Here is an 11,108-nt window from a genome sequence, read left to right as displayed (position 1 = left end):
CATCATTATTAACCAAAACTTTCCCACTCCCAAATGCAGACAATTAAGAGATGAAAATATGCATGTGTGTGTAGGTAAATTATGCTTGGTCAACAATACAAAATATTTTTCCTTTTTTAACTTTTTAAACAGTAAATAAGCCAGATGGTAACAGTTTGTGGAAGTATGAAGAAAACCAAACAAGATGTGGAGATTATTTGCACATAATCTGCATTTTGTAGATGTAAGTATGGCCAATAAAGATAATTTGTTTTCTTCATGATTAGAATATGAGGAATCAATAATTTTCTTTCTTTTTAAATCATATTTTTTTGATCATTTTAAGCTTTTTTTTAAATACAGTCTCCTGTCTCTAACTCCTAAGTGCTGCGATTATAGGCATGTTCTACCATGCCCAGCCAATGAATAGTTTTAATGAATGAAATCATTACTCATAATGATTATACTAAACATAGAGAACAGTTTCTGTTTTACTATTTTACAAGTGAAATAAGTGAGAGACTGATGAATCTTTAGCTACTCGGTGAAATTTGCTTTCCTAATTTCCAATCTAGTGTATATGTTATCCTTCATCACTGAGAAAACATACTTCTATAAGTGAAAATTAAATGTCCTGTGTAGATGGGATTCAGAATCCAATGAGGGCAACAATTCTGTTTGCTTTTATTAGGGCATTCAGGTTTTTTTTTTTTTTTTTGCTTACTTTTGGGGTCTCTGTGAAGAAAAGGCAGACAGAGTATCTGTGACAGTGGCTCCAGTCCTCAATCTCTGCACTATTCAGGAGGGAAGACAACTCTCAGAGCACCGTGCATTATCTTGTTAATACTGTTGGTGACCTCCTCCCATTCCACTAGCCAAAGGACAGTTTTTATTAAATAAGGACCTCCAATATTTTTTCTTTTTCTGTCGGAGGTGAGCGTTGTCTTAAGGTATTTGGAATGCCCGTATTTTCAGGATCCTGTGTTTTCTCTTTTAAAACAGGCTATTATCAGCCTAACAAGTTTTCGTCAAATCACTTCTCATCCTCAATGCCCTCTCTCTAAAACAGTGGCATCTGGTAATGATGATTTGATGTCATTTGTTGATCTAATCCCTGAGTCCGAGGAAAGAAAGCCTGTGTGTTTGTGGGAGAGGGAGAGGTGGTACCTCGTTCAAGGCTTATACCCCATCACCGCAGAAGCAAGGCCTGTACTCCTTTCCCAGACTTGCCAAGAGTAAAATCAGAGGAAACCACTGCTAAATTAAAACATATGAGTCTTCTCTCCAAGAGGGGAGCAGGGAATTGGAAAGTTGACCCTGGTCTGTGTGGACACTGGGAACACAAGGGGATGAACAGAGAGGGGATGAGTAACCTCTCAGGCTGCATTCTAATGGACTGTGGATCTCCCTAATATCCAGGTTACACAAAATGCACAGGATGCTTAGAGGCTTGTTATGGCAAACCAGCAACCTGCTCGCCTAAATCTTCCTCGGTCAGTCCTCATGAGTGGGCTGGGAGGAGGCCTCTGTTATCCTCCCATTACAGAGAAAAAGCAAGAGACACTGCACTGCAAGAACCCCGAATTCTGGCTCCTTCATCCAAATCCACTAGCTAGGCCTTTTTTTTTTTTTTTTTGGTTGTGGGGCTTGAACTCTGGGCTTGGGCGCTATCCCTCAGCTCTTCTGCTCAAGGCGAGCGCTCTACCAATTGAGCTACAGCGCCACTTCCGGTTTTCTGGTCATCAATTGGAGATAAGAGTCTCATGGACTTTCCTGCCCGGGTTGGCTTTGAACCGCAATCCTCAGATATCAGCCTCCTGATTAGCTAGGATTACAGGCATGAGCCACCGGTGCCCAGCCATTTTTTAAAAAAATGTCTAGACTATATTTGGAAATGATCTTGGAGGACACATAGTCGGCCCACCCTCTGGTTTACAACCCAGCTAGTAGATTGCCAAGAGACGACGGCCAGTGCACTCCAGCCTCCTTCAGCCCCTTACAGTTCCTCGCTCCCAGCAGCAGGAGCTGGGGCAGAGCAGGACCGGTTGTGTTCTGGGGCCGAGGGTACAGACTTCCCGGGGTAAGGCAGTTCCACCCGGGCCGGGGGCTTGGCTTCCCGGGGGGCGGTCCCGTCTCCAGCGCTCGCGCGCTCCGGAGCCTCCCGAGCGTGGCGCACGGGGTAAGAGCCACACTTCTGCGTCCGGACGCGCACTCGGGCTGCACTCGGCTAGGAGGGGCTCGAACGGCCGGGGAGGCTCTGGGCGCCGCCTGCGGCTGAGGTTTCGAGGCTGGCTGTTGCTTCCGGCCGCCGGATCGCGAGCGGTCGTGGGTCCGCGGAGAAGCGCCGAGCGGCCGCGGACTCGCTGTGATCTCGACTGCGGCGGGGGCGCGAGCTGCCCAGGCCGCGCCGCGACCCGTAGGTGAGTTGTTTGTGGGGGCTCCCGCTGGGCAGGGGTCCTCGTCCCCGCGCCCTCCCTCCGCGGCGTTCCCACCCCAGGTCCCTGGATTGCAGCTCTCCTCCGAGCCCTCGCGCCCTGCCCCGCCGCTCTCCCTTCCCCGCGCCTCCGGGCTCCCGCCGCCCTCTGCACCCGAGCTGAGCTCGGATGGGGGAGCCCCAGCGCGGAGCTCGGGGTTCCCTGCGCCCGGCTCCTCGTGGCCACGGCGCCGACGGTGTCAGCCCGGGTGGACGGCGCTCGTCTCGGGCACTGGCGGCCCCGGGCCCCAGCCTGCCCCAGCTGCTTCCCCGGCGCCTCCACACCCGCTTCTCCGTCTGTGAAACCTTCTGTGCAGACGGAAAGCCAACGAGCAAGGGCGTGGGGTGCCGGGGCCGAGGCCTGCTCCCTGAGCTCGCAGACTGCGTTTCGAATCGCTTCCTCCAAGCGTCCTCGCCTCCCTGATCTTCTCAGGGCGGCGTAGGGCGGGCGAGTGGAAGGCGGTCGGTGCTTGATCAGTGAGAGAGGACGGCGGCTGTCGGGGTCGTTACTCTGGGCGGCCCCGCCGGGCTCCGGCTCTCGGCTCCGCATGTTCCTCGCTGGCTAGCGGACTGCGGGTCCCAGGGCGATGGCTGCCCCGGTCGGCCCTCTGCGCAGTGGGTGTCGGCTTCTGGGAGCCGGCGCTGCGGGTGGAAGCTGCGGGTTCTAGCCGTCCAGACCTCCGCTTGGACCTGCGCTCCGGCCGGCTAGGAAAAAAAAGCAAAACAACAACAACAACAAACCTGCCCAGAAGTGTTTCTCTGGTCCCATCGGAGCCCGGGCATGTGCAGCTGTCTGTCGCAGCGCTGTGAGTCGCACTGACCAACCAGGACCCCCTCAGGGCTCCATTGCACCACAGGTTTGGGGGTGCTCTCCGACTTTCCGTAGCCAGAAAGACCCCCTCTCCCCCTCCGCCCCGTGGAGCTGTCTGTGATGAGATGTCAAAGACACAAAATGTATTCGAGACCCTGGGGGCTGTGGTTGGGCCAGGTACTGGCTGAAGGCGTGACAGAGAGGATATTTTGTCAACACAGATGTTTCCCCAGCTTAATTCTGAGTCTCCTCTTAAAAAATGTATTTTTCCCTCTGTGTATTAAATATATAAATAAAGGGAATATCCCCAGGGAAAAGGGATCTATCTTTGCAAAGGCAGATGCAGCAACCCCTCTCCCCACCCCCATTATCACACACCACTGCACCCTGCAGCGCCCCACCCTGGCGGGCCCAGCCTGGCATTAATCAAGTGCTTACTATTTAGCAAGATCTAATTCTCATCATTTTACATGTATTTATTATTTAACCTCTTCCATATCCTATTAGATGAGTAACCTGAGCTCCAGAGAGTTGCTCACCCAGGAAGTAATTGGCAGATTTCAAGCAGTCTGCCTCCAGGGTCTATCCCTTCAGTTGCTTTAGAATTCTGGAGAACCAGGCTTCCCATCTTCCCTTACTTGGGGGAAGTTAAGTCAGAATTTGGTCGTCTATGTATTAGTGGATCATTATCTCACTTGGGTGGCAAAGGTAAACCTCAAGTGAAAATAGAGCATTAAAGGCTAAACTTTGGATAGAATAAAGAGGAACAGGCTAGAATTAGAATTGTCAGTAAAGCCTCAAGTCAAATTCAAACTGTGCACTTCAAATTAATGAACTGAACTCTGATTGGCTGGTTGAGTATCAGCAAGTGGATGACTTGTTGGTGACTACTTTGGATCTGGAGAATGAAATGGGGGAGGGAGAAGAGACAAAAAAGCCAAATTGTCGGTCCCAAATTAGTTGCAATTAATAGTGACAGATATCTCATATACGGGTTACTGCCCCTAATCTCTGCCTCAGGTAGCTAGCTATCACTAATCCACAGGGCTCCTGAATCCTTAACTCAGTGCTCTGGGAAGCCTCTACCAATTGATTCTGTGGCTTTCTTCCTCCTTTTCCAGACTTCCTATTTCATTCCTCTGGGGTTTGGTCACTGAAGTAGCAAGTGGAAAACCAGGGAGTTTTCTGCTCTGTGTGTGTGTGTGTGTGTGTGTGTTTGTGTGTGAGCATATGATGAACCTGGGGCTTGTATCAAAGCCTGAGCTTCTTGTTTGGCTCAATGCTAGTTCTCTATCACTGAAGCCATGGCTTTACTTCTGGATTTGTTGTTGTTGTGTTGTTGTTGTTAGTCATGGGGTTTGAACTCTGGGCCTGAACCCTGTCCCTCAGCTCTTCAGGTCAAGGCAAGTGCTCTACCACTTGAGCCACAGCACCACTTCCAGTTTTCTGGTCATTTACTGGAGAGAAGAGTCTCATGGACTTTCCTGCCCTGGCTGGCTATGAACGATGATCCTCAGATCTCAGTCTTTTTAGTAGCTAGGATTACACACATGAACCACTGGCACCTGGTAACTTTAACTTTTTAAAGAGGACTTTTTTCCTTCATGTGCATTTTTCTGGTCTTTTATTTTAATGGTCTTTAACTTAAATCCATCTTAAGACTCAGGACAGAGCTATGGGGGAGGCAGATATCAAGAGAGTGGTCCACCTTCCACAGTGGGCCAGATGCTTAGAAATCACCTTGTCTGTTCTTTGCAGTTGGTTGACAGCAAACCTCCAGTCCAGTGGAGAAGAGTGATTTATTCAGGTTACATCACATATCCATCTTTGAATGCAGCTGTAACAACTTACTATGTCTAAGTTTAGGGGATATAGAAATTTTAAAAATTCAGTTCTAGGGCTGAGAAGTTGGCTCAGTGGTAGAGTGCTTGCCTTGCATGCATGAGGCCCTGGGTTCGATTCCTCAGCAGGACATAAGCAAAAAGAAAAAAGCCGGAAGTGGTGCTGTGGCTCAAGTGGTAGAATGCTAGCCTTAAGCTGAAGAGCTTGAAGGATGGTACTCAAGCCCAGAGTTCAGGCACCATGACCTCCCCGTTATCCCCCCCCCCAAAAAAAAATCAGTTCTAGTTTTGTAGTTCAGCAGAGTCCATTATGGGTCCTATACGACTAAAATCAAGGTGTCATCAAGCTATTATTTCTCTCCCTTTTTTTTCCTCCTGTCCTATCACTTGAGCCACAGAACCATTTCCAGCTTTTTTTTTTCTTTAAAAGTAGAGATAAGCATATCATGGAATTTACTATCCAGGCTGACTTTGAACTGTTATCCTCAGATCTCAGCCTCCTGCATAGCTAGGATTATAGTATGAGCCATTGTGCCTGGCTTTTTCTTTCATTAAAAAAAAAATCTATCTATCTGTCTATCAATCTGACTATCTATCTGACTATCTAATCTTTAAGTAGTTGTACAAAGATGTTCCAATTCAACATATCAGTTTATGAGTACAATGCCTCTTGATTGATGTCACCCCTTCAAATCTCTCCCATCTCTTCCAACCCCATCTAGCCCCTCAATATAATTTAATGATATTCATTTTATTAAATTGTAATATCATTCAACAGAGTTACACCATTAGAATCCTCTCTTGCATTCTTTTCTGGAAGTTCTTGGGGAAGAATTGATTTCCTGATTATCTGAGTTGTTGGTAGAATTCATTTCCTATCATTGCTGACTCAAGGTTGCCAAATTCTTGTGGGTGGTAGAGGAAGAGTCTTTGCCTGCCTTTGGCAGCTGCTGTGTTTCTTGGCTTTCAATGACCTTTCTTCATCTTCTCATGTCTCTGCCCTCTGAGTCATGCTTCCTTTTCATATTTGAGGTTCTGGGGCCCTGGGTATGGATATCTTTGAGATGGCCATTATGGCTATGTATGACCTGCCATACATCCTGTTGAGGGTCACACAGTGAGTGGTTATCCCCTCCCCCCTAATGTAACCCCTCACATGGAGTCTCCTTCAGCCATCCACCCAGCACATAGCAGCACTTAGTCACTGGCAAATGACAATGATGGATAGTAGTGGCTTAAACAGGAGGCTGTGGATTTGGCCTGGGTTTTTGGATTCTCTTTTTCTGCTCATTTTCTGTTGAGTTTTGAGACTCTGTGATTGGCTGGTCAGGAAGTCTATGTGCGGTCTTGGAAAGCTCTGGCTGCCTTTCTGAACTCTGAAATAAATATCCTGGTGTTTTTCCATTTTTCCTGCCACAGAGGAGAAGATAGAATCTCAGGGAAGAGATCTTTAGGCATATTGAAGAAGGGCCAGTGGGTGAAATGAGGATAATACTCAGACTCTTCAGGGACCTTGGGCCATCAGAGAAAGGCCTCTGATTTGATTCACATCACATAAGTGATAGTTTGTGTGTTCTATACATTCCTTCCTGTGGCCTATTTCTTTTTTTTTAATTTAATTTAATTTTATTTGTGAACATACTGTACAGAGGGGTTACAATTACATGGGCAGGATAATGCGTACATTTCTTACCAAGCATTGCAGCCTCCTCCTTTGGTTTACCCTTCCCAGTCTCCCCCCCCCCCCCCCATCCCAATCCTTCTCCTTGCCCCCCCCCCCCCCCCGCACCGACGTTGTAAAGCTCGTTTTGGACATGACAACTTGTACTTCTCATTGTTGCAACAGGTCCACCTGTATCCTTAAACAACTGGTTTTTCCCCATCTCCTCCACAAGTTATACTGACATCAAATATAGTGAAAGCAGGGGTTATACTGTGGGGGAGGGACATACAAAGCAACAAAGAGATAATCTTATAAATGCGTTAGAAACACATGCATGAAAGAAAAAAACATTAAAATACATATCTAAGGGTTCATTTTCCTGACATCACATTATCTGACCTTTTCCGCTTGACTCATACATATACTAGATATTGCAAATAAGGGAAACCATGGGACCTATGTTTCTTTGTGACCTATTTCTTTGGAAAAAGGTCCCTGGTGAAATAACTCTGGGCTAGGCTCATGAATGTTTGAGGCTGATAGGCAACAGAAGAAAGCCATTTCTCACAGTAAAGATGAGGCTAGGATGTCCTCATTAGACTTAGCATGGGAAACATGCTTCCTCTTTTAGCAACCTCTCTGTCCTGTTCTAAGAACAGAGAAAGAAGGAGTCATACCTTGTGCACCCCTCAATTTCTGCATATAGGAAGCCCATCAGCCCAAGGAAGTTAATAAGAAGGAATCCTCCAGAACCTGATTCTGAAGGGCCAGTCCTATGCTTCATATGTGTGAGCATGTACACCCAGATATATGTGTATATGTATATATCCTTGCATATATTGTTAACTAAGAAAGAAAGAGGCTGAAATAGGCTCTGAAACAGCCAAAATAGGCTGAAATCTGAGGATGTAACTTTATATCCTCAATTAGGGTGGTGACTTCAGTATTTAATGACGATGTCTTATACAACTCAGAATCCTGGAACTCCTCCCAACTGAGTTCCATGAGTTGAGCTCACATCTGAAGTAATCTGTTATCTCATATTCATTCTTCTATTGGTCTGACTTCTGTTGTAATTTAAGTGCCAGGCACTGTGATAGGTGTTCAGGATACAGCAGCAAACCAAATCCAGGCTGATGCTCCTGCATGCTTGCAAATGTGGGATTACAAGAACAAGTCTTTAGCCTGTTTGCAATAAACACCAACAGAGCCAGGTGCTGTTGGCTCACATGTAATCCTAGCTATTCAGGAGGTTGATATCTGAGGATCACAGTTAAAGCCTGCCTGGACAGGAAAGTCCATCAGACTCTTATTTTCAATTAACCATCAAAAAGCTGGAAGTGGAGCTATGGCTCCACAAGTAGTAGAGTCCTTACCCTTGAGCACAACAGCCCAGGGACTGTGTTCAGGCCTTAAGTTAAGCCCAAGCACTGAAGCGTGCATGTGCGCGTATGTGCACACACGCACGCACACACACACACACATGCATACACACACGCATGCACATACATCCTATAAAAACAAATAAATGACAGATTGATTTTAGATGTGAAAAGTGTAAACAGAAGATAAGAGACAATGATGGCTGGTGGATGTCAGTGGTAGTTTTAACACAGGGATCTGGAAAACCTAAATGGAAATATTTCAGTTGAGATAGTAAACATGGAGACATGGACAAAGGCATATTTCAAATGTTGTTAGCATTCTAAGAAGTAGGATCAGCAGGCTCATAGGTCTTCAGGTACGACCAGGCCTTAGGACACAGATCATTAGGCAACCTGGATTGAAGATGGGCAGTGGGACTGCCCTCTTCCATCTGTCATAAGTATTCTATTCTTTCCTGTCATTGTCAGCAACTCTTCCTGGGATGGAGGTGTACATTGTTGGTAAACCCTCAATTGAGGCCTATGTCCTGAGAACCATTAGCCTCATGGTTCACTTCCTGTAGGAGCTTGAACAGTCAAAAATCTTCAGACACCCTCAGTATGACAGCTGCTTCCAGCTGTCTCTTCTCTGCCTCTCTGGTGGGAAGAAAACAGCAGCAACAATATCTGCTCAGAGTTTTAGCAATGCTGGACTGGGGCCACACCTGCAGGATGCCACCTGCCTCTGTCTGCCTTTTCTTCTTTGGGATAATTAGGTTTGCCTGCCAGCAGGAAGTTATTTCTTTTATTGTCTTTTTCCTTAGTAAAGCTCCTTGGTGGTAAAACTAGTTGGGTAAGCATTATTGGCAGTCTTTCAAACAATAACTGTTAGGTACAGTTCCGATGTGGAGGTTGTGCTATTGCTGGTAGAAGGGCAAATTCCAAGACAGACCATCAAAGGCTATTTGCTCATGGAATTTATTGCTGTGGTTTTCTATGTTGGATTCAGATCAGTTTTAGAGCAGTTGTAGAACCTTAATTCATGGTAGGGCCTCCAAACATGTTAATCTCCTCTGTCTCTGTCTCTGTCTCTGTCCTCTCCCCCCCTCCCCCCATCTTACTTTGTGGCACTGAAGACTGAACTCAGGGCCTCCTCCTGTTTTCTAGGTAAGGGCTCTGCTACTTGAGCCACACCCTGAGTCCTTATGGACTGATCTTGAACAGGGTGATCCTTCTATCTCTACCTCCCAAGTAGGTATGTGTTATTGTAACTCTTCCCCCTCCCCCCCCCACCTGTCCTAGGGCTTGAACTCAGGGCCTGGGCATTGTCCTTGAGCTTCTTTTACTCAAGGCTAGCACTCTACCACTTGAACCATAGTGCCACTTCCAGCTTTTTCTGTTTATGTGGTACTGAGGAATTGAACCCAGGGCTTTATTGCATGTCAGGCAGGCACTTTACCACTAAGCCACATTCCTGGCTTCTGTAAGATTTGTAAGATTTCCCCCCTCACCCATGCCTCCCTCCATTGTTCACTAGCATGGTTCGGTTTAATTTTATAGAGGCCTTGTTGTGTACTAGGCATTATCCTAAATATTTGTGGTAGTCAGCTTTCTGTTACAATAACAAATACCCAAGGTAATCAACTTATAAAGAATTAAGATTGACTTTGGCTCACAGTTTTTGGGTCTGTGTCAAGGCTCACATCATGGTGGAGATGTGTGGTAAAACAAAACTGTGCGCCTCACAGCAAGTGGGAAGCAAAGAAAGGAAGAGAAAGGGGCTGGATCTCCTTCTGGGCCACACCCCCAATGAGCAGAGGGTCGGCACCAGACCACACCTCAGTCCTCTTCTTACTTTACCACGTGAGTCTTTGGGGGACATTTCAAATCTAAACTACAGTGGTGTATCATGTCGGTCTCCCTAGTATCCCAGGGAAGTTGTGAATATTGTTATTATTGTTCCCATTTTCAAATTAGGCAACCGAAGCTCCAAGTAGTGAAGCTTCTTATCAGGCTACCAGGCTACATAGTGTCTGGTTCCTCCTAGGCTTTGTTGATGATGTCTGCTTCTGCCGGAATCTTCTTTCCTCCTTTTGAATTCCTGCTGTTCTTTCAAGCCCATATAAAAGGCCTTCCTTTTTGTAAGTGTTTCTGTTATGCATAGGCACAGCAAAGGAATGAGGCTGACTATCCTTTTGATCATCTGTTAATGCTCTGGGTCTCACTTTATCTTCTCAGTGGGATGCTGTGGTGTGGTTGAGGTTTAGGGATGCTTGCATAATTTGACCAATGTCTCACCTCTAATAAGAGTGGAAGGCAGGATTCAAATCCAGATCCTGGACTCTACAGTCTATGTTCTCTTCACTCTTGACTCATTTCCAGAAGTGAGTGGTTTATACCATCAGTGTGGCGTGTATCTGCTTTACGTATTCTAAGTATTTTGCATTTCTCTGCAAGTAGTGATTATAATTGATGTCTTTTTAAATGTTTGCTGAACTTAATTGAATAATTCAAATTCTGTTTGCAATTACATTGAACAGTATGTTTGTGTGAAAAACATAAGTATAAAATATCTTTGTTTATTTCTTTCAGTAGGGAATGAACTTAAGGTTAAAACTGTATTGATCTCTATCTCTATCTACTTTTCTATCTCCATTATTAATTATAGTGCCATAAATGTTTATTGAATTACTAATGATAAAAATTTTAGGTTTAAACTGAGGGAATAGGACAATTTAGTCACTGATGACATTGATTAACAAGAGAAAATTATAGCCACTCACTGGTGGCTCATACTTCTAATCCTAGCTGCTTCGGAAGATGAGATCTGAGGATCACGGTTCAAGTTAGCCCAGTCAGGCAAATTGGTGAGACTTCTATCTGGTTAATCAACAAAAGGCTGTAAGTATAATTTTTTCCATTGTGCATACCACACACACACACACACACACACACACACACACACACACACACACAC

General features: G+C 45.9%; 1 protein-coding gene across 2 annotated transcripts in view; it reads left to right on the top strand.

The window, feature by feature from the left end:
- The first annotated feature begins 2,136 nt into the window (after nucleotides 1-2,136).
- Smim3 (small integral membrane protein 3) overlaps nucleotides 2,137-11,108 on the top strand; it is a 23,874-nt gene continuing 14,902 nt past the window's right edge. Inside the window, exon 1 of one of the 2 annotated variants that reach the window (XM_013025518.1) lies at nucleotides 2,137-2,158. The gene's annotated coding sequence lies outside the window, so the exon portion shown is untranslated. Of the gene's footprint in view, nucleotides 2,159-2,210; nucleotides 2,400-11,108 lie in introns of those variants that run through there. The other variant, XM_013025515.1, reaches the window with a different exon arrangement.

Source organism: Dipodomys ordii, unplaced genomic scaffold, assembly GCF_000151885.1.
Source record: "Dipodomys ordii isolate 6190 unplaced genomic scaffold, Dord_2.0 Scaffold85, whole genome shotgun sequence".
Classification (NCBI taxonomy): domain Eukaryota; kingdom Metazoa; phylum Chordata; class Mammalia; order Rodentia; family Heteromyidae; genus Dipodomys; species Dipodomys ordii.
Note: the sequence above shows the minus strand (reverse complement) of the source record. Positions and strands in the feature narration are given on the sequence as shown.